General features: G+C 35.2%; 1 long non-coding RNA gene across 1 annotated transcript in view; it reads right to left on the bottom strand.

Annotated features, from left to right (window-relative positions):
- LOC148184153 (uncharacterized) overlaps window positions 1–20,474 on the bottom strand; it is a 95,556-nt gene extending 75,082 nt beyond the window's left edge. Inside the window, exon 1 of the long non-coding RNA XR_015772801.1 lies at window positions 20,349–20,474. This is a non-coding gene — a long non-coding RNA (uncharacterized LOC148184153). The remainder of the gene's footprint in view (window positions 1–20,348) is intronic.
- Window positions 20,475–24,516: the final 4,042 nt, after the last annotated feature.

The following is a 24,516-nucleotide window of genomic DNA, read 5'->3' as shown; positions in this document are numbered from 1 at the left end:
TTTAATGAAATGGTATCAAACACACACATGGAAATTATTTCTGCAAAATAGACACAGTTCTTGTTCTTAAACTGAATTACTGCATTGTGCTCTTGCCTGTCCAAAATCCTTCTGTTTCTACTGATTTCATTGTATTTAAGTTTTAGTCCCCTCTCCCCACACTCACAATTTTGTTTATAAGATACTGAAGGGTAGAGCACTTATATCAAAATTTTAGCAACAGCTCAAACAGTGCATTGGCATTAGATAAGATGATGGAGGTGTTAAAAACTGCACAATATCTAAGCAAAATTATTTTTTTCATTACATGGATGAGATAGAATCTGAAAAGTTTATAAAACTGTGTTTATCCAAAGGTGTTGGCTGACTGCAAGTAACAAAAGGAACTTCTAAGACAAAATCCATATAATAATTAAAGGTGTACAAAATGCATTAGACAACCTTGTCTTCTACGCTTTAAAAAGTGAGGGACTAGATCAAAAAAATAATAATGATAATAGTAAGTACCTCCTCAGGATATTTATCAAGCTTTGCTAAAGTTGACTGCGCTGCTTTTTACTTTGCTATGATATAGGTGAAATGAAATAGTACTCATCCCTAAATCTCCAAGCTTCATTCTAGATTCTGAAACATTCTTAGACATTACGAGCAGTTCTTCAGTACTTCAGTAGTCTGCTCCTTGAAGCCCTGACTGAAGTGAATTTCACAGAAGTCAGCTGAGCCAGGGGTATACAGTTCACTTGTCTGGCACAGACCTTCAAGAGCAAATTAGCCAACTCCAGGAAAACATTCAGAAATTCCAAAATAAATCATCTATATTTAACATTGTAACACACACGGTCATGTTTAATATAAAACAGCACATCACTGCATGCTGTATTTAACATTATTCACAATCCTGATCCCTTTAGCAACATAAGAGTATAACTTCTTGCAAGATGACTTTAAATTTATATGTGATGTGATGAAAATCAGGGAAATTTTCAGCTTTAGCATGGTCTGCAATGCATAAAAATGAGGTGTTTCTTTTTGTATTTAAAGCAAAAAAAAATAAACTGAGTTAATAAAACTTTAATACCTAGCATCAACAGGTACACAAAAAAAATTCTGCTTCATTGAGCTATTAAAAACAGAATTGAGCTTTTTAGTGCGTTTTAAATTTCATACAAGCTTTATCACATCTATCTTATTAGTTTCGCATTATGCACACTAAGACATACTTTCTGTGAATACATTAAGTTATCATTTACTAGAATCTATTCTCTTTCTATGACTACTTTGTATACAATTTTTAAGAAGCTTGCAGTTACTCAGAAATAATCTAGTTTTGTACTGTATTTTAAATTTCATATTTCTTTTGTCACTAGTAAGAGCAGATGAAAATTTAATTTGCCATTACTTTACAGGGCATTTCTTTTAGTTTTTACCAGATATAGTCCCTGTCCCTTTTAACCTATGTTAATAGTTTAATTTTCCATTAAAAATTGAAAATAATATTTTCAATGTAAAGCTATTTTTAAATAATCAATATTACTTGTTAAGTCATTTTCCTACTAGTCCACTTTTTATAATGAGATTAGATAAGAAAAATCAAGTAAAAAATAATCTTTACACTCTATTTTGAAGTAGGAATTTAGGGATTCATCTATGCATGAGATTTGCTTATTAAAAAACTAATCACAGGATTCTTCACAGATTTTTCTATATAGATCAGCAACTGAACACAAATGGGAAAATAATTCCACAGAGTAAGGTTCAGTTTTAAAAGTCAAAATAAATAAATAAAACATTCAGACCCAAATCTTCACCAAATGTGAATCACAGGACCCATCTGGAGAAAACCCAGCAACACACAGTAAAGAACATGGTAATATCTCCATGTTTCATTAATACAAGTAAATGTGTTAAAATCTCTTATTGTTTCAAAAAAGTCTCACCTAAAATTATTAAACATCAAGCTGATGTGCTCATAGGTCCAGTGATACAAAAGAAAAATTATGTTAAACCACAAAAGTAAGCGCACACACAAGCTTTAGTTGCAAATACAATCATCAAAAAACTTATCTTCCTCTTTATTTGTGACTTAAGGCCTTCAGAAAAAAAAAAAATAAAAAGCCCTTGAAGTCTTTTATGTGATGTTAGGATGTATTTGATGTCTTTCAATTTTCAGGTTATACAGAGACATTTTTTATAGACAACCAGAATTGTCAGGAGACCCATTGGGTACAATGTGTTTTTAGTGTTATATCAAGCGACAAGATATAATCTATAGTTCTAGACTCTGTTGTTATTATGAAAACACTGTTTCAGGTTTTTTTGGGTTTTTTTGATTTTTTTTTTTAAACACATCACTTTCAAAATTAAGTAGAATAAGATACTTACTCAAAAGTTTTCTTGGAAGTTAAAGCCTGACAGGGGACTCAAGTATCTTTATAACCAGCCTAAATTTTGTGGCAACTGAGGCAAGAGGTTAAATAGAGAAACAGAAGAGGCCGCCAGCTGTAACATGATCTTATGTTTCTAAACCTTTTGGACCCTTTCTGACAGATTTGTCTATCTAATGCAATTTTTCTCAGTTTCTTTAAATTCTACTGCTGTTTCTTAATTCTTTCTCCTTTTCTTCCTCCAGATGTTTGATGGATTAACATTCCCCTTCTTAGTTTGAATATTTGTTTGACATATAATTTTTTTGAAATAGTTTAAAGAAAAAGTGTTAGAACACATATAGTATCAGGTATATTATAGTATCAGGCTTGATGTTCTTTCAAAATTGATTTTTTTTCCTGTTACTAATATGTGTAAATAATACAAGTACTTTCCAGCACCAAAATATGGCATGCTTCAAAATGAAACTTCATTTACTGAATTCATCAGGTGAGAAAATTAAAGCATTGAAGGACAAAGTGTCTTACTCAAGTTGTCATACTTGAAATCAATACATCAGCAGCTTTTTATAAATCAAAATACAAAATGGTCTTTTAATCAGTTCAGTTACCTCCCTCAAATTTCTTCAGCCTTTGTTCTCTGCTGAGTATTTTAATTTAGTGCAATGCCAAAACCTATTCTATTTCAATTGTAGTTTTGGTCTTGAATTTCCACAGGTGGTTAATGTGACTGATAAAGTGTCTCAATAGGAGAAAAACAGGATTCTCAAAGCATCATTGAGCAGAAATACTCAAGAGTGCACACACTACTTATCACATAACTTAAGCAGGACTGTTTAATTGGAAAGTGTATAATGTGTTTTGATCTGCCAAGCATTCTTCAACCTTTTAGTGATAAAACTCTTTGGAGATATCTTATCCTTAATAATTGGTGTTTACATCACAGGCTGAACAAAGCAGCATTGCTGAATCCCTGTTTTTACTCTGAATATCTCCATATGATCACCTATAAAAATTCACAAATTCTTCAGAGAATGGAAGTCTGTCAAACACAAGATGATAGAGGTCCAGAGTGTTCTTTATCATTGCATATAATAGAAATCTTGCCTCACAGAGGGAAAAATGATAATTTAGAAATAAATAAAAGAGATCATGCTTTGTGTCAGTATGGAATTACATTTAAGGATTCAAGAAGGCATTTCAAGTCCTTGAAATTTGATGCAGACAAAAACCTTCACTCCACATTTTTCAGTGTGTTAACATCACTGTCCATGATCATGTTGTTAAAACAAACAGTCAAACCCACAATATTTTGATCAACTGGAGTTGCAAATACATAAAAAGATACAATAAAATTAAGTTAGCTGGCAGAGAAATTAAAACATGTGACCAAAATTCTGGACATGTATGTGTTCAAATGATTCAGATAAGGTCTGTCTACAAGATCTTTAAGGGGTCAAATATTTCTATATCTTACAGACAACTTCTATTCTAACTGTTGGATTAACTAATGTTAAAAAAACCATAAAAATCCTATGAAATTATTAAATTTTAAAAATTTGTTTGCACTTCATACACCATCAAGTTTATAGTCTAAAGTTATTAAACATCATGTACATTTTTTGCTTGTCAACTAATGCAGATATGACAAAAAACCTTGAGTGTTTTCCCCCAAAACACTCCAGCCACTGAGGTACATTATTTTTGGCAAGAGACAGAAAGGGATATATAACTCACTAATGGCACCCCTTTCAAGAAAAAGTCTATTGTAATAGAGGATTCTCTATTAGGACTAGAAATAATCCTGTTGACAATAAAAACTCTGGTCCATTTATATCTATTTTCCCTACAACTTAAGTATTTGCACTAAGTTTTTCAAGGCTCTGCACAAAGAACGGATTCTTAAAGCTGCAAACCATACTGCCCTCATTTTTCCTCAAGTTGTTTAAATTGTACCAGTACATTCATAAGAAGTGTGATCATGAGTCTATTTTTACCTCATATGAAGTGTATATAAAAGTAGCATTAATAACTATGCTTCACTAAATTGAATTATTGCTTAAATCAAATCTGAATCCCAAATGTCCTCAGTTTAGCTTTGGCATTTGGTATAGCTGCTGGACTAGAATTGCTGCCTGGGATCAGTGGGTAGTAGAGTGAGTAATAAGATATAAGGAAGGCATATTACAAGTTGAAAATCACTGTGAATCATTGACAAAGAAAGGTACAAGAGCAGGGCTGCAGAAAGCAGTAAGAGGAAATACAATATTAACCACTTGAAGTTAAGGAAAAAAAAAAAAAAGCCCTGGCCATATTGCTGATATTAAAATATTCAGCCTAAGACTTTCACTTTACCATGTTAAAACTGCATTTTCTTCCCAGAGGAGATACTGGGCTGCTCTAAGTACAGAACTATGCTGACTTCATAGCAGCATAGACTATACCTCTTCCTCACACCACCTCTTCCTCAATACTCTCACTTGAATCAAGAAGTAGGAAAGTTGGTTAGTTAAGACTTGTTCTTCTGTGAACTTTGATTTTTAGACCTTTTTTCCACCTCAATGCACTTTCATATCTTTATTTTCAGTGAATAACCTCTCAGCATGAAAAATTCTTTACTTCTCCACTATTTCTGTAACACAACAGCTTATACATATTTATAGTTTTTTTAAGCCAGTTAACTGAAATCAACATCTCTGTGTCTTCAATTAATCTCTTGGTTTTAACCAATGCAGAAACTGTAGGGATTATTCATAGTGTACTTTTATCTCCTTGGATGCAAGATCAGAGATGATTCACAAAATGTTTAAAAGTTTCTTAGCTCAAGTGACTATGCAGTTAAATACTTTAACAAAAGGACCTAAATTGAGTTATATGATGATAAGATTTTACTTGCATTGTTTTCTTGGTTTCCTCCTCTTTACAGTTTTTTTTTTGTCATTGCCTGCCTTAACCTCATAACTAATCTGCTTGGACATCACATCAGATCTTGTACATTCAGTGAAAACAAGTTCTGCTGTATGGAGCTGATAAATCAAAGACAGCACAGACTTGTTCAAAACAGACACACGGTTTTGATTCTCCTCAACAGCTCTGAAGAGCTGATACACCACGTATATACAACTCCAGCCATCCAGGGATGTGATTTTAAGGAAGGTAGTCCTATAATCAGTTCTAAATTGTGATTTTCTGAGGGATTCCTGCTGTTTTACAAGTTCTTCTCTGTCAATCCCTGCATCTTTATTTCTCATGGTAATAGAAAAAAAATAAAAAGAGGGAAAGGGAAAGGGAAAGGGAAAGGGAAAGGGAAAGGGAAAGGGAAAGGGAAAGGGAAAGGGAAAGGGAAAGGGAAAGGGAAAGGGAAAGGGAAAGGGAAAGGGAAAGGGAAAGGGAAAGGGAAAGGGAAAGGGAAAGGGAAAGGGAAAGGGAAAGGGAAAGGGAAAGGGAAAGGGAAAGGGAAAGGGAAAGGGAAAGGGAAAGGGAAAGGGAAAGGGAAAGGGAAAGGGAAAGGGAAAGGGAAAGGGAAGAAACAACGCAGTAAACCATGACATAAGAATAAAAGACTGGGTCTATATAAATTCCAACACAGAGGTACAAGTGCATCATTCAGCAGTTGCATAATACTGCAGTTAAGCCCCTGTGCTCAGGATTCTGCTGTTGAAGTCTGCCTGTGCTTTATGGTGTTTGTGGTGTGCCACCAATGAAATCGTCATCCCACCAAGTAATTGGCACTTATAAAGGGATTTTCAACAACTCAGCCTGCTCACCAGCTGAATACTTTTTATGTTGGCTCCCAGCATAAAGTGAAATATAGATCTTCTTTTGCTTAGGGAAAAATCCCCGCAAAACAAAACCTAAAACAAACAGCCCAATTACAGAAGACAGAGCAGTGATAAATGTAGATACTTCATTTCCCCTGTGCAGAAGCAAAAAAAAATGCATTTATTTTAATTTTTTAAATGTATTTTCCAGTTTCTTCAGGAAATGTTCGGGCAGTAGTACGTTTAAAATTAGTTTGTGGTTCAAGCTTATATTTGCTTTGTGGCTCTGCAAGTGACATTAGTGATTCAGCCCTTCTGGCTGTAACAGCAAAATTCAGTCTCCTCCCAAAACACTTTTCCTTTTCTATAGCAGAAGATCTTCTTATAGAAGCATGAACTTGGTAGGTTTGTGGGAGAGGAACTGTAGAGTGGTGAGTGAAGGATTTGGCAGAGCTGGGGAGGTGGTGGAACACAGAGGGATCCAATACCTTCAAGAGCATTAAAGATTTCCAGTCTCCTAAAAAATGACCTTAGAGTCATTTTGAAGCTCCTTTCCAACTTCCTCTGACTAATCTCAGAACCATATGTATTAGCAACCCCAAAATCACTTCTGCTGCAGAAATTGTTCTCCCTCAAGGTCCCTGAAAAAAATAAGTTATTTTCTCTTTATCCTTAGGCCAGTGAGTTTCAGATGTGGCTTACATTATTGAAAAGGCTGAAACAGCTCTTCAGGAAATATGAGTCTTAAATTTCATTTTGCTCTAGTGCCTAGACTCCTTAATGTTGGTTGTTTAGTTGGGGATTACATCCCTGAATCCTTTTCTGGACTTCAGAAATTCTTTCTTTCAAAAAGCTTTCTTTCCAAAAAGGCTTTCAGGAAATAAAGAAGTGAGACAGGTCTTTCAGCTAATGAACAGAAAGATAATTAAAGCCAAGATGCTATTTCATTTTTCTTCTCTACTTGAAAACATTCAAACTATGCAGATTACTCCTCATATTGTAATGCTTTCATTTCAGGTTGTAAGTGAAGAGAAAGGGGGATCATGACATTATAACCTACTAGCTCAGATGCTCACACAATGTATTAAACAGCAGGAAGTTTGCTAATGATGTTTGAATTTCATTAACTCTATTTAAAAGTAACAGCCAGAACCTGATTTATTATTTTAGTCAAAGCAGCACAACTGTGTCCTAAGGTTTGTCCATCTTTGAATTTCCCAAAAGACTTGATGGATCAAATCCTACATGACATACATCACACCTTAGAAAAGTCTTTGGTCTATGCAATAAGCACAAAGCAATTTTTTTGTTTGTTTATTTCATAAGAAAAAGCTTTTCATGGTGAACATGTTGGTGGTTATACCTTTATTTTCAGATATCTGTTTTCAAGCCTTTGGATGGTAAAAGGTCCAAGTAACAAAACTTGTGTTTTCACTGGCCCAAGACAGCATGATAAAGAAAGTATTACATTATCTCTCAGTGTGAAAATAAGTGAAGAGGAGAACTTTACTGATAATCAGCTTATACAAAATTGTGACTCTTTAGCATCTTCACCAAGATTTTCCTTTATCTGGAAGAAAATCCATTTGTTACCCTGGATTTGCTAAGGGCATTCTGTATCATGAATGAAGTATAAAGGTCAATTTCTTTCACGCTGACATTCAAAACAGTATGTGCGACACTTCACATAGCTGTGTTTTGTTCACTGACGACCCAGGGGATTTTTAAGGTTGGAAAAGTCCTCTAAAATTGTTGAGTCCAACTATTAACTGAGCACTGCTACATTTACTACATGCTACTTGTGCTACTAAACCATGTCTTCTAGTGTCACACACATACTGTTTGAAAACTTCCAAGGATGGCGATTCCACCACTTCTCTGGGCAGCCAGTTCCAAGGCCTGTTCACCCTTACAGTGAAGAATTTTTTTCCTACTATCCAATCCAAACTTGCTGTGGTGGAGCTTGCAGCTGTGTACTCTTGTCCTGTCCCTTGTTACCTGGGAGAAGAGACCGACCCAAACCTGGCTACACCCTCCTGTCAGGCAGTCCTAGAGAGCAATAAGTTACCCCCTGAGCCTCCTTTTCTCCAGGCTAAATAATCCAAGCTCCCTCAGACACTCCTCATCAGACTTGTGCTACAAATCTTTCTTCAGCTTAATGCTCTTCTCTGGATATGTATTGGGAGCCTTTCTTCTCAGCTTCCCTAGATTTTTACTTTGCCATTCAAATGAAGACTCACCAGATAAATAATTGCCATTGAGGATACTGACAAACTAGCTATAACCACCAAACAAGAGAAAAAAAACTACTGTACCTTATATAAGCATGTTCTTAATTTTGTTTGATGAAATACCAACTGAACAAGTATCTGAATAATCCCTATTTGGCATCTATGTAACTTCCTTTTATACAGGAAGTGGGAATTTTAAGTGTATTTTCATACTCTTCAAAATTTCATACTCTTTCATGCTCTTCAAAGGTTAAAAGCATATTCCCACTTGCAAAGAAATCTAAGAGCTTAGCCCACAAAGTGTGCCATGTAAACAAAAAAATAAAATCAACATTTACAACTGTTACCTAATACTGAAAGAACAACTCCTTTGTTTCTCTGGTACCTATTGAGGTCCCTCAGTAGCTGAAATATTTCTCTACAGAGTTAAAGTTCAAATCTCTTCAGGGAAGCTCCCAGGTATTTTTTCCCTGTGAGGCCAAGCTGCAACCAGAGCTCAGTCACCTGGATATGTGAGTCAATTTGAAAAGCACAAAGGTGATTCCTGCGACACAGCACCTGTAGCAGTAGTTATCCCAGTACCACTGCTGCTCAGCTACATGCTACCAAAACAGCACTGTTTGATAACATCCATGTACCCAGGCAGACATAACAAAAAAGTGTCACTGGAAAAAAGTGCCATTAATTCGTAAAAGAAACTCCTGTAAACTCGCCATCTGCAGTGGGAAAAGCAGCAGCAACTAACAGAACAGGGGGAAAACAAATGCAACACCAACCACAAAACTCATCTAAAAAGAAGCATTGCTTAGTATGATATTGAATAAAGTCAGAATGGCTTCTCAAAAATAAAGGAGCACGATTAGACTTGGAAACTAGCATTTAAAATAAAGTTCATGGAAAAGGGATATCTAGCCAATACTACAAGGCTTTCAAGAATATTAATTGTCAAAGCATCTTAAAGAAGTTAAGTAGCCATGGCATAAAAGGATGGTCATGTACAATTTGTTGAAAGATTAGAAAAGGTGAATTTTCATAGTGGAGAACCTACTGTGTTGAGGGTTTCACATGTGCTGGGTTATGTGCTAATTAACACTACAAATATATAAACTACTAATTAAAGAGAAAAAAGAATAAAGTGAAAAAGGATGTTTATTAAATTACTTTGTTTAAAATAGATTTTATGAAACACAAGATTATATATTGGCAAATAAACTTTAACATGAAGTGATGAAAGAAACAACAACAAAAAATTATTCCAACACCTACAGACAGTAAGGAGACTATCTGTGTTAAAAGAAGGCAAAATTTGGGGTTACAATAGTAAATTCTAAGGGAAGAAAAAACAAAAACAAAAAAAGGACAGTTTAAAGTGTAATGGCAGTCAAAATAAACTTGGTAATTCTTAGGAAAGTTGTTCTGCTTGACAAAGAACATAGTGGAACTATTTAGATCCAAATACAACTCTTAAAAATCTTAGAAGCTAAAGAAGTGTGAATTAGGAGCTCAGAAAAATCCATGGTCAAATGCCAGCTGTTTCCAGAGCATAATAGAAGTCAGTTGTGTGGAATGATTTCTCAGTAACCACAGTATTAACATCAGCACTAAAAGAAATAGGTTGGTAAAGAAGAAAGTCTCTTTCAACAGTGTAATAAAAATCTTTCTATGAGCACCAAAGTTTATACATACCTCCTGAGCTCTGCTTACACAGGGGGCCAGCAGAAAAACTCATATGAGCAACATTTTATCCCCTCACAAGAGTTTAAAAGATGCATTTTCTGTACTCATTTTTAGTACTGAATTTTTCTTTGTGTCTAGAATTGACAGGAGAATTTGCCCTTTTTAAGTAACTTAAGTAATAGAGTGTGATTGTCTTGTAATGGCTTTTCTTCTAAGGTAATGCACAAAAAAGCTTTATTTCTGGTATTAAATTTGTCACATTCCTAAATATTCTCAAAAATACATGTAGATGAATTTAAAAAAAGTCCCATTGGTCTGTTCTTTTAAATTTATTTCAAAGTAGGATAGAATTATTTCTATTTTAATATTTTTTGCTACTTTACTAGTCAAAATCATTTATCCAGCAGATCTCTCTTGTTGCCCAACTGTGCTTCCTACTTTGATGTTGCAGAAATAATTAAAAGGAACGGAATGTTTCTTGATCTCCAAAATTACTCTCTTGATCTCCAAAATTACTCTATGCATTCAAAAGTAATAGAACCCCTTGAATATTTGAAGTAAAACACTTAACTTTGGGCACATCCTCTAAAACATACAGCCAGAGTGCTGCGGGCCAAAAGAATGCTCACTAACAAGAAGTCCTAGGCCCATGGTTGCCCACCATCTTCCACTGAGAAGTGTACTGAGCAGTTTGGAGTGTAGCTTGGAGCACAACTAGAAACTCTTGGGCTTTCTTCCAGGTACATACTACGGTTGTATTTCTCTCTCCTGGTAAAGTAACAAGTTCTGGTACACATTTGCTGAATAAAAGCCCAGACAAACAATCCTAGAATATGACCCGGAGTTAGAGCACAAGTAATACATGCATCTCAGTACTTACAAAGTATTGACAACTATAAAGACTTTTCAAACAGAAAAAAATCTGCAAGGTGTTTTGTTGGACATCAAAAGAAGAATGCAGAAAGGGCAAAACTCTGTAGAAAAGAGTATAATGCAGCGTGTTAACTATCAGACAGTTTCTTCTGCCATTCTAGGTACAGTGTCCTCTGCAATCACCCTAGGAGAACTAGGATTACACAGCAGCAACTAAAATCAAACCTATAAAATGCGCAAACCCTCAAATTTATTTGATCAGTCACACTTTGTAACTAGTAAAAGCGGTTTTCTGAAGCTTATGTTACATTGTGACATCTGATGGGGACGATTATTTTATATAGCTGCTTCTTGAAAACCATATTTTGGTATGTGTTAGTCATTAAAGACAGTGTTCCATAAAGAAACTCATAGCTTCAAAGACTGACATTTTTCTCAAGTTGAATTTTCTTTATATTAAGGAAGAATACATTTTCATTTCAAGTATACTGGCTTTGTGGAGGTGTGAAAAATACCTGGAGGTATTACCTTTTTACAGTTAAAAAAAATAAAATCTTATATTCATGTAGATATATGTCCTTCATAAAATTCTTATCTCAGTACCTGGAAAATTCCATGGATGGGTTACTAAAGCCACCTGAAGGCAGAGGTATTTGCCCATTCCTGATGCTGTCCTGCCCAGCACCAGCAAAACAATCAGTAAGTAAGAAATCAGTGAGGTGTGGTAACTGACATTAGTGACATAACATAACAAATTAGTATGTCTGTCTTAGCTATTGTGTACTTATTTCTCAAGCTCCCAGCTTCATTTTTAAATGTAAAGTTTGTTCTGCATGCTCATCTCCAGAACAGGTTAAAACTCCAAGTATGTTGTTCCTTTAGCCCATCTGAAGACTTAAAGTGGAGTTACCACTCAAAACAAGGGAAGAACTCTGGTTAAAAGGATAATATAAGTATTACATTTTCTTTGTCATGGAAAGCTGGTTTGAAGTAAGTGGTGTTGAGTTCTAGGAAATCTTATTTTCAATTAGTCTTGGATCTTTTGTTGTTGCTGTCATCATTGATGGGAAGTTATGGTATGCTTAGAATTTCTGTGGAGAATATGTTTACTGTCATTCATCACTGAGATTTACAGAGATCCCATAACAGCAATTAAATGTGGTTGTTTACACAGTGCTGTCACCAGAAGAGGATATAGCCTGTGGAGTGGAACTATTCATGGGCCTGAAAATGTTTTGTTTGTCAGTCACATCTAAAATATGAGCCAACAAGCATTTCTTTTAGGGTCCTCTACACATTTCAAGAAAATCAGAATTCTTGGCCAATAAAGAGTCTCTGGTTTAAATGCTTGTTTTGTCTATAAACCCAAATGAAACACTTCACTAACTCATTCAAAATTATAAAAGGATGACAGGCTTTCTTTGTAAACACTTATGTGCTGTTACTTGTAACCCTCACTTGGTGACAAAGAGGAAACCCCAGTGTAAAAGTTCATCCCTTGGTCAAACAGAAGTTGCATGATGCATAAATCAGTGCCTAAAGTGCAAAAACCTTCACTGAAAGACTTAGACAAAAAAAGGGGTGAAATTAAAAAAGGAAGCATTTGTTTTACTTTGCAGCTCAAAGCTGTTCCTCACATCAGGGTTTCAGAGAGACACAGAGAAACATTATGCTTTGTATCACAGAGATCCTGCGGTGATATATTCAAAGAAGATTTCAAGTTTTTGCATTCATAAAGTGAAAATAAACAAGTGGTTTCATAAAGGAATAAGATGTTACCATGTCTCCCATAATAGATACAGAAAATCTCTAGTAAGTGCAAGATATGATGCCACATTCAAGAGAAAAGCACCAAGTGGTGTTAGGGGAGGTTTAGGTTAGATGTAAGAAAAGCCTTTCACACAGAGGATGGCTGGGCACTGGAACAGTCTCCCTAGGGAAGTGGTCACAGTGCCAAGCCTGAGAGAGTTTAAAAACTCTTTGGACAAGGCTCTCAGGCCCATGGTGTGACATTTGGTGTGTTCTGTGCAGGGCCAGGAGTTGGAATCTATGATCCTAGTCAGACCCTTCCAGCTCAGGATAGTCTATTATATTGTCTTCACTTCACTTCTTTCTACAATTTCCTAGTGTCAGGGTGCACTTGAGAGATTTATAAATATTTGCACAGCAGACTCATTGGAGTGGTGAAGTAAATACCATGAAACAGGACAAAGCAGCAAAAGGAAGTACATGTGGACTGTCATGGTGTGAGTTTTTTGCTGCACTGCTAAGGACTGCTTCATGCAGTAGTGCAGCTGCATGGGCATTCCATGTCACTATTCAGGGAAATAGCATATTCAGAGCCTAGCAGACTCAACTACTCAAATAAAGGTTATCACTCCTAAATGGAGCAAGAAGTGAGGCATATCCTATAAAAACATTATTTTATAGAAGCAGGTCTATTCAATGCTTTAAAAGTACCACTGGAATAGCTGGTATGACCTTCACTTTTCAATGGGGAAATATTTTTAGCAATCCATAACTGTCATAGTTGATGAAACTTTCTACGACCATACCTAAAAGCTTCGTAAAACTTCCATTATTCCTGAAAATTAGTAATAATGTGTGGTTCTTCTAATGGGTGCTTATGTGTGATTGCAACACACTCTGATTTAAAGTACTTTGTTTTTAACAGGAAGCAGTATAGTAATTTCCAAAATTTCAGAGTTGGTTTACTTTAATAACATTTATAAACTACAAGTAATTTCTTCCACTGCTATAGGATATTTTTAATAAATACAAGATAATTTTTACTTTTTTCACTTTCTCAGCTGAAAAATTAATTTTTTCAATGAAATCTGTAAACTGGAAGAAAACTCAAGATGCAAGAGGCTGTTATGTGTATATATATATATGTTTGTGTGTGTATATATAATTACAATACCAAGTAGGAAATTTAATTGTTATAAGTTCTTCAGTCAAACCTAAGTGAGCACAGTCATATTTTTAAAAGTGCCTTATTATAGCCCAAGGAAAACAGGAGGTAACAAAGGTTACACGAGACATCGTAATCCCTACAGTACTCTTTCTTCACATAGTCTTCAGTGACACTTAAAACTAATTTACAGAAAGCACTAAACAGTTCCTTCATGTACTGGGAAAATGCAAGAAAAATATCCTTTAAAAGTTTTCTGGTTTAAGTGTTGATATCAAACATCAGGTCACACAGGTATTTGCCAGTTTACTTTTACTGCTCCACAGGGAAAGCGTCACAGCAAAAAGCAGATAAAGGAAAACCTTATACTACTCAGCAGAAGTTATTAATGGATTAAGTGACAAGTTTATGATTGTGGGGACCTGCCAGGGTGCCCTGTGTGACAAGAGAACAGGAGCCACCCCCATAGACAGAACCAGTCCCAGCCAGCTCCACTGACATTCAAAGCTGAGCCCATCAACAGCACTGGTAGCTTTGTGATAACGTTTTTAAGAAAGGGCAAAAAGTGCTGCATGCCAGTTATGAGATGGAGAGTGAAAAAAATGTGAGCAAAGAAGCCCTCAAGATGCCAGTGTCAGTGTAGGTGTGGAAAGAGTTTCTCCAGGCACTGCCAGAACAGAGCTCAACCTGCAGCCCATGTAGACAGTGTGGAGCTGCTTATCCAAATGCAGCCCATGGACAGGAACACAGAGCAGATATCCACACTGATGCTTGATGGGAGAGGATGTAAAAGCATCATGAGTGAATTTGATCCTGAAAAGAGGGGAGGGATGAGAGCAAAGAGGGTTTACTTTTGTCTTTGTTCCTTACTCTCCTATTTTTAATTGGCAATTAATCTTCCCTAGTCAAGTTTATTTTGCCCGTGATGATAATTAGCAGGTGATCTTTATAGTGACTCCTGAGCTTTTTGACCTTATTTTCTGATCCTGTCTTGCTGAGGAGAGTGAGCAAAAGAGCAGCTGGTTGGGAGTCTCATAGTCAGCCAAGGTTAATCCACCAAAATTTTGTAGATCTAGGATAAGAATTATTTAGCCACAAAGGACTCTGGAGAACCTTCCAGAGTTCTCTGAAAACAGAACTTAATTGTTTTATTAGAGGGCTAATATAATATTTCCTGCAGCAATGACACAGGACATCAATAGGGTCCTGTGCTGTGCATAGGACCTTTAAATCAGGCCGATTGTGCCTCTTTAGATAAATAACTTTAGAAATTTATTCAATGACATCTCTTACTAGCATTGTGAAAAACAGCAACAAGTGAACATCAGTGATTAGTTCCTGATAGCATTCAGACCTGTAGGAAAATAAGCATCATTTTAACCTGTCTACAATTTTGCTACTAGTGATTTTGGATTCCCAATCTGAGTGTGATTTCTGGAAGGCAAGTACTCATTATCTAAAAGTACCATGCACCTAACAACATCTTTGATAAAAAATCACTTTGAGAATTCTCACTCCACTCCTTACTTAGAGGTAATTCTCAACACAAAAATGTATTTACTTTAATTTAAGGGCACAGGAATCAACAGGTTAGGAAAAAGGGGTTCTTAGAGTACTAATTCCTGAATTGAAAAGCTTTATGGTCAACAGCACAAAAGGCCTTACTGAGCTGTAATTTAACTTTGCTTGCTTATACTGTTATAGGTCTGAATTGACAACATGAAAAGATAAAGATATCAGTCATAAAATAAGTCACTTGAATATGGTCTGTGTTTCAAATGAAGACTGGATTAAGAATAAGTGCAAATGAAAACACATGAAGCTAAATCTTATCATGTCTACAGAAAATTATAGTTTCCAAAAAATATCTACATGAAATCAGAATGTGAATAAAACCTGCCAATATTCACAAATATCCCAAGTTGTATCAGCCTAAGGGAAGAACTCTGATCCCTGCAACAATTTGTTCTCATAGAACTATGACATCCAGTGTCTTCTAGATAAAAAAGCAATAAAAAAGTCTATCCTGATTGTAAACCCTAAAGTAAAGGATTACTGTGATAAAGTCAAGCAGTTGTCTCTGTAGAGCATTTTAGATTTTCTGCAATAGAAAAAGCTGAGAGTGAGACATAAGTACAGGAAGAGGATCTGTTAGTGTTTGACATTAACTAGCAAAAAGCTCTCAAACTGTTAAACTGGTGATTCTCCTTCCTAGGGCTCTTTCCACATTCCTTCAGGCTGCAGGAAGCTGAATAGTCTCTTTGTAACATGGAGTACCTGGTAAGTTCTTCTATTTTTTAGGAGAATTTCATGCACATTAAATGGTGAAACCATAATCATAAAAATTCAAAAAGCATAAATATAAAAAATATGTTGAACATGATACAATATAATAGTACAAAAACTCTGGGGAAGGAAATATTTCTGTAACTTCCTAGTGACTGGAAAAGAACTGATTCCAGGTACTGTAATTAATTCATTGTAAAAGAAATGAGCAGATTACAGCAGAGAATATTGAATTCCCAAGGTTGATTTATTCACAATTATTTGTATGCCTGAGCAGGTGTCTTGATAGCAACATCAGCAGCAAATTTTACAATTCAGGTGTAACATCCCTTTCAGAACTCCAGCAAAGACAGCTGTGTTTGAACAATTTCAGCCTGCCAATAGTTTCTCATAGCCCTGCTTTTCCCAAGACGCTGTGTCCCCAGAACTGCTGCAAACTTGTTTCACTCCTTCACTACAGAGAAATGAAAGATTTTGTGCTTAGGCAGACTCATAAGGTTATTTGATGCATTGCTGTTTTGCAACTACATATATAGCATAAATCAGCAATTCCCTAGTGTGCAGGAGCAAGGTTACTGTTTGCAGTCTTCAAACTTTCCTCATTTAAAAGCCATGCTAAACTCCAGTGAAAAGTTTGGTGTTTGCCAGAAGACTTATAAGTCCATTTTAGATATTAATAAATGTCCATTCCAAAGGCGGCACAGCTTCATGATCAATGAAGGATTTCTCTTCATGTGATATCTGTGAGACTATTATCCTGGTTTTACAAGGGAAAACACAGAAAACTAGAATCCTGAAACCCACTACATAACTGACTTAAATGGGTATTCCTTAAACACAGGAAGGATTAGTAATTTTTAAGAGGATTAGTAGGCGCCTCAAGACTCCATTACTAAAAACAGAACAGCCTAAATTACTTCATAATAACGTGTGGGTACAAAACTAAGATATGTTTTTTTCTGTGCTGTTGCTGCATTATTTTGGCATTTAGTAAGAAGAGACAGTCTTACTAAGTCTCAGAACGAAAATTTATCCTTCTATAAATCCTCTAGAAATTATAATATAGTAAAAATTAAGCTTATATGGCACCATAAATTCTCCTAAGATACATCAGATATACTATGATCTGTTAGGTTATTTTAATTAAAATATTATGATTTTAGTGAGATATTTGAACAGTTTAAAGGAAATCAAATGAAGGAAAAAGTCTTCAGTGTGCCTCTAATTTTGGTAGCAAACTCTGAAAGCTGCAAGAAACACTTGTACTCAATCAAACCCATTAAAAGCCGCCAAGAAAAACATACCAAAGAGCATTAATTCTAACCTCACTTATATAAGGCAAATTATACAGATTGATTGTTCCACCAATTTTCATGGCTTATCCAACCAACGCCTGCCTGGTCTACATAAGGCAGCTAAAGCCTTTTAGCTGTTGGAAATGTGGTCTAGCTATGCCACTGAGTGAAAGCACACTGCTAGCAGAGAACAAAAGCAGCTGCTGCACTGAAGGCTGCTCTTTTAAGAATGGCATTTTAGTTCTAATGAATCTCTTCCTGACATCCCAGCATATCAGAAGTACTATTGTGATCTCAGTTCTCTGCTCCTCAGTCAGCAGGTGCTAAAACTGACTGCTCACTTAACTTCATAGGGAGAGGGACTACCTCTTACCTCATGAAACTTAAAAGTGATCCTTCTGTCTGGATAAGAGAGACAGACCCCAATGGGAGAGGCATCAGTTCTTACTCAGCTGAAAGAAAGGTGGTTCTGATGACAGGATTCAAAGGAAGAATAATAAAATACAGCAAAGTGGTGGAGCATTTTTACACTGAATGATACTTATGATCCCCCAGTGGATGTCTCCTTTGCTAAACTTCGAATTTTATTCTTATCTACAACATTATGAGTTTTGTTCTGACAAAAAAAGATTTAGTACCATTATACTATGATATTTTACTGTGACATTTTACTATGACATATGATCAGTAGCTGCAATCGGGCTATAATTACTTCACAAATATATTTGAAAAACCTAAAAAGGCTCTTAGGGAATCGCATACGCTCTCCTTTCCTTAGTGGCATTTGTAAAAACCACGTATTTCAAAAATCTTCTGTAATATAGAAGTGTTTCTGTGCATAAGGAAAGATTGCCTAACTCCCCACTGCCTAAGAAGAGTTAAACATGCACTAGCATCTCTGATGTATCAATTAGTCATATTAAATAGAGGCAAGTCAAAAGAAAAACCCTACAGATCCATAAAGTTCATAAATAGACCAAGAAAGGCATTTGTGATAACTCCTGCAATGCCAGTACCTGGCCCTCTTTTACAACTAAGTCATACTTTAGTACTAAAAAAGTGATAAAACTTCAGGTACAATGCTAAAAGCAAAATATTTGTCAATATTTTAGAGCTTGAAGAACTAGGTAAGCTTGAAAAGCCAAACATTTTCATAAATCCTAAGTAAATTTCTTGTGTATGTGATGTTCTGCTTAAATATAACAGACTTGAATAAGATAGGGTGGTTTGATTGTTTTACTGTTTGTTCTCTTTTGGAGGGGTTGTGTTTTGAGGGTTTTGGGGAATTTTTTTCCCCCAGTATGTCCTTATAGCCTTGAATTTCCATTCCTTGTTTCAATAGTAGATCAGAAGTGATAAGATTTTGCAAATAAACATTTTAATCTCTTCTAATCCATTGATCTAATGAGTTCTTGTGGCATTTCCAGCTAACATTATGGAATAAAGATTTTGGCTACTCAGAAGTTTGTTTTCCTTTATATTATAATCAGAATTAAAGGGTGTTATTCCTTTATTTCATTACTAAATTCTTTACTCTGATCAAGCCAAACCTAAGTAAGCAGAATTTGACCTTCTAATCAAAGCAAGAATAGTAATAGCTGTATTTGTATTAATAAACAAAGAAATAGTAATAGCTAAAAGAATTTGGAAGTAATAAAATTATTGTAATACAATGGTTCTTTAATTAGCTGAGAGCTCTGTTATTTTTTGAAAAGTGATCAATGTAAACCTAGATCCAAAGAGCTAAGTGTTTGGAAGAATTTATTTATTTTAAACCAAGTTTCTTTAACTGTTTAATATATTTCTTTAACATATTTTACATTTCTTTATGACACTGCTCAACTGTTCAGAAATTACACAGATGTTTACCTTTGTGCACTGGGGCAGGCCTTAATGTTGGAGCTTCTGTTTGCAGAAGAAGAACCAATGCCCTCTGGAATTGTCCCTTTCATAATCCCAAAACCAATGAAGGTAATAAATATGTTCACAGAGTGGGACTGGCTGGTCTACTAACATGTCCTGTGGGACTCAACTAATAGCAATCTTTTTGTCAGAGCTGCCAGCAATAATGTGGATTATTTTGAAAGTTTTGAGATACCAATCTTTCACTGTCCTCCAGGGCTGCCTGGAGGACAGAAGTAGAGTTTCATGAGAAAATAACAAACTTCATCTCATGTTAGAACAAATATGATAACTTTGAACTACTGAGGAAAAGAAAAAGTTATAGCCCAGTTTGAGCACCCATTTGGTGTCCTGAGAGTTCAAAACCACATGCTAGCCAAAAGAAAAAAAAAAAAAAAAAATATATAAAAATAATTTTTTAAAAAATCTGACATCTACTGCTACACAAAAATAACTTCCAGTACCACCAAGATATCCATTTTTTGACAAGTCTGGATTAGCAACACACAAAAAAATGTTATTACTCCTATTTTTCTCCTTTTCTTTTTAAATCTCCCATTACTTGAAGAGAGATTGCCAACTATGCTCACAGACTCTGTTCTAAAACACCAAGCTGTCAATAGTGTGACTGCTGTACTTTTAAAGAGTTTGCCACACCCTTTGAAAGCATTTGGAAGCAGAAAGACTTCTAAGAACAACCTGTTCATATTTCATCACTGCCAGTTTCCACTTTAAGTTATGTAAAGCAAGATAAACAATCTGGGAACATCCAGAAGGTGCACAAAGTTCACGGTATAAGGTTAATGCAAAAACTGCCTAACTCTATTTCACAATATCTCATCTTAAACTTCTTTTCAGAATTAATAGGAGCACTGCATGTCATTAAAGTCAGCAGCCCATATAGATGTCCATCCATCACTACAGACCTCACTGCACATTCTAAACACACTTGAAGTTTCTCATTCTAGCTAAATTGTTAGTTTTTCCTCTCTAAAAGAAAGACGTGAAATTCATCATGCAATTACCTTAACATCCTGCTGCGACAGAAAGGGTCCTTTTAACTCATCTGTAGTTGTATACTTTGTTTCTGGTATGACAGCTGATCAGATAAAGAGCAATTAGACTGAGTCTGGGGCAGGAAATCTTTCAAGGCTTGTGGTATAGCCTGTTCCTGGAGATTAAGCCAAATTTGTGGAACAAGCTTTGCTCCCTTCCTTCTGAAAGAGCCTGAACAATTTCAGCTGGGCAGGCACACCCCCAGGAAACACATTACAGGTGTGGATAAGGAGATTTGGAAAGAAGAGCTGGGAATAGGAATTAGAACTAATAAACAGTGGGGAGAGGAAGAGCAAAGTGGAGTTTTAGGATGAAAAAAAAAAAATTGTTGGTTTTTTTTCTATAGGTTGATTGATATTTTTTGTTGAATGAAATTCATTGCCACCAATATTTAAATTAATGCTATTTTAGCTTTAATAAATTTTAAGCTTCAAGTAGAAGATTCAGTCTCAAAGTTCTGTCTAGTTTGCAGTCCCAGCATGTCCATACATCTTTATTTTCTTTAGAAGTTATTTGGCTTAACAAGAGAAAAAAACTAAACTGAATAATTTCCAGATCCACATTCTTTGTGTAATAGAAACAATGGACACAAATTTAATTCTGCTTGTCAGTAACAAGTGAACTATTTAGACATACAGATACTATATCTGTTAGAAAATGTCTTTAATTGAGAAAAATGTGAATGTATTAAAAAAAACCCTTATCTTTTCAGACTCAAACATTCAATTAAAATTCATTGGTTTCAGCAGAACAAATGTTTCTTGGTTCTAGATAGTAGTTGAAAACTCATTGAAGATAAAATAGTCAAGGATTTCCACTTAGCTACAGATCACCTTACTCCAAATATTTGCTTTTTCTTAGTTCTGAGTAAAGCTAGGAGCTGTTGTGTCAAGCAGTCCTGGTTGTAATTGCTCATTTACTGCCATTGCATGTTCAGCTGCCAAAAGGAAAGGACTCCCTCCCTTGGTGGGCAGTTTGCACACCTGAGTGAAGGATAACGATGCCTGGTCTCAAAATGCAAGGGCAAATATGAGGAGTGACTAGAGAGAATTTTGAAGTGCTTTGATAAAATATTTCTTTCCATGTCTTCTCAAAAAAAAAAAAAAATCAAATCTTGAAAGCTGTCTAAGGGGAAAAATAATTTTTAGCTGTGCCCTTCTCTAGGAATATTATCAACAAATTTCTCCTAAGGAGCAAAGCATTTGCATTAACCTTACAAGAAAATACCCTTAACAACTGGTACTGCTAATCATAATGATGGGTAGGGGAATCATTATGTAAATGATCATTTATGAAGCATCTCACTGTTATCCCAACAGGACAATAAAGCATTTTATAAATAAAATAAGTCAGTAAGGCAGAATAAGAATTTTCTTCATTTTTTTGCTGTCAGTAACAAAGGTTCTTTTGATATTTTGGTCATACTGAAAAAGGCTTCAACATGTTTGAAATAATTTCTGAGACACAGAAAGATTTTGTGAGAAAGTAGGTCTGCTACTTCCCCTCCCTACTGCACTGTTCAAAGACAGTAAGCAAAGATTAGCAAATACTTTGCTAAAAAAGCCAAACTTCTTAGTGAAAATTCAAATGTAATAATGCATACCAAACTATGACTTTGGTAGCATAAAGGTCTGATATTCTTATTTTTGATCCCACAAAGTTAATTTGTGGTATCATAGTTTAACCTATCCACACTAATGGGAGAAGACAGGTCAGTTTATCTTGTGTTCTAATAGTTGAAAGAACTCTTACAGACTCATAGCGAATATTAATCTAATATCATGTACTGTTTTAATAGCAGGCTGTAGTCTTTGTTAAGAAATAAGGGAAAGCAGAGAAATCTTTTCCATCTTCTGATTAGTATGCAGGGGTTTTCTGACCTAGAGACCTCATCTATAACATTATTTTTAATACCTATTGAAAAAACAGGTAAGTTTTGATCCAGAAGCAGTATATAAACAGATTAATCAGATCAGAAAGGAAAATTGTGAATTTTTCACAAAAGGTTTTCTGATTCTGAAATTGTCTGGAATCAGTTTCATGAAATTAGGATTAAGCATAATTTTAAAATATCAAGAATGTGCTAGGCAAGCCACAGTTTGTGACGTTTTTGGATTTTTCTTTAAAGACAGTACTCTGGAAAATTGCTGGTGGAACAGAGATCTCTCAGACAGCTGGAGAAAGAAAGAAGTTAGGATCATACAGAATAAAATATATGATTGTGAACAAAAAAGAGGTTATAACAAGTGTCACTCTAAATATATATATATATATATACTTTTATCTAAAGGAATAATCTGAGAGACAGGTTTGCAGGATGTCATTACAGCTAGCACCTGCAGCATGTTTTACATCTGAATGTCCTGATTAAACACTTCTCTTTGATACTCCACAAATCCTAAAGGGTTTCTGAGAACTCAGGCACCTTCTGTTAAACAGATTTCCCACTTGTCCAAATAAAGTTTGAATACTACTGTATTAGTTAGAAGAAAAATCACCTCCAATTCAACTCATCCAACAATAGATTAAGAGAACCATCCTGGTTCCTAATTTCCTCATGGTGAAGGAGACTTAAAAGTTCATCTATCAGGCAACTTGTAACGTGTAACTGCATTTCTGCAAAAGATCCTGTCTGGTTGCATTGGGAGTTCTTTGACTGATTGTATTTTTTTTACTCCAAAAAGGTGAGTTTTAAGTGGTTTTGACTATGATACCTGGAACCAAGAAGTTGTGAGGCAGATGACTTCAGCTGGATTGAATTCTGGGGCACTAGCTGCATAATTTTTAGCTACAGATTAGTGTCAGGGTTTGCAGAAATTTCTACCTCTATGCAAGAGTGAGGTAAATTTAGAGGATGAAAGTATTTTTTTGTGGGAGAAATACTTTTTTTTTGTCAGGAAATAGTTGTCTTTCTCATGCAAGTTTGTAGTTGCTAATTATTTTCATATGGTAGCAAATTACAAAGAACTGAAAATCCAGAATCTCAGTTTCATCTTCAATAATATAAAAATATCTTCAACAGTCCACTTCTCTTTGTATCCCATCCCTACCCTCTGCCCATCTTTCGTTTCGGAGGCAGTGCCAAAAAGTAGGTAGGTATATAGGTAAATAATTATTGCATTGAAAATTCCTGAGAACTCCTGCACTGTTTCTAGTTGTCCTGCAGTGCTGAGAATTTTAGGACTGTTCTCCATCAAAGTGGGGAGAAGGAAGAAGATGGCACAGCATTCATCATGACAGTAATTGCAAATACTAAGAAAAGTTCTTGCAAAGTGCTTCCAGGAGAAAGAGTTCACAGTGTATCACAGACTGCTTGTTAATGGCTCCTTCTTGAAATATGTGACTGAATGGATGCTACTCAGGAGCCTTAGGAACCCAACAGCAGGTATTTTCAAGCATCTAGGAGATGTTAAGAAGATACTAAGAAAGTTTTGAGAAGATGTCTTAGTATTCTCAAGAGCTACACATACTGTCTTTTTGACTATTGTGCGACAAAAGGGATAGAACTATGTTTCATACCTGAAATTCTTTGTTTGTTCTTGAAAAGAATTATTCCCTAAACTTTTGTCCTTATGAAAACTGCATAGACTTTCATTTCTTAAAAGATTGTTTTAACTTATATATTTATTTATTTTCAAATGCTGGGACAATTAAAGAAATGGACTCAAAATAATATAACCCATTTGTATACATCTGTGTAAACTATAAAAAACATTTAGACAAAATTTTTCAAAAAAAAGGTTTTTTTACATCACTATCCTTTAAAACCCCAAAAAGTATAGTTGGGGAAGATAAAATTCAGGCAGATCAGTATTTGATTCTTAGTGCTGCCACTTATGTCTCTAACTAATAGAAGATGCAAATGATGAGAAATATGAGAAATTAGGTCAAAGGAGATATAATTTACTCACTACAAGACACTACACTTACTAAATCACTACAGACCTCATAGAAAACCTAGTTTTTATTTTAGGGGTTTCATAAACCAAAACTAATAAGTGCTTTTACAGTCCAAAATGTTCTTCCAGTGTTTTCTCCTTTAGTATTGATGTGTCATATAATCAATTTTAACTATTCAATAGGAGGAAGTTGCTATAGGCAGGTCTTGCAGACTAATTGTGTTTTCAGGAAAGGATG

This window comes from Pseudopodoces humilis, chromosome 6 (assembly GCF_049639895.1).
Source record: "Pseudopodoces humilis isolate 2021_Gansu_Grassland_sample_001 chromosome 6, ASM4963989v1, whole genome shotgun sequence".
In the NCBI taxonomy this organism is placed as follows: domain Eukaryota; kingdom Metazoa; phylum Chordata; class Aves; order Passeriformes; family Paridae; genus Pseudopodoces; species Pseudopodoces humilis.
The sequence above is the reverse complement of the archived record's forward strand: the minus strand, read 5'-3'. Positions and strand labels throughout refer to the sequence as shown.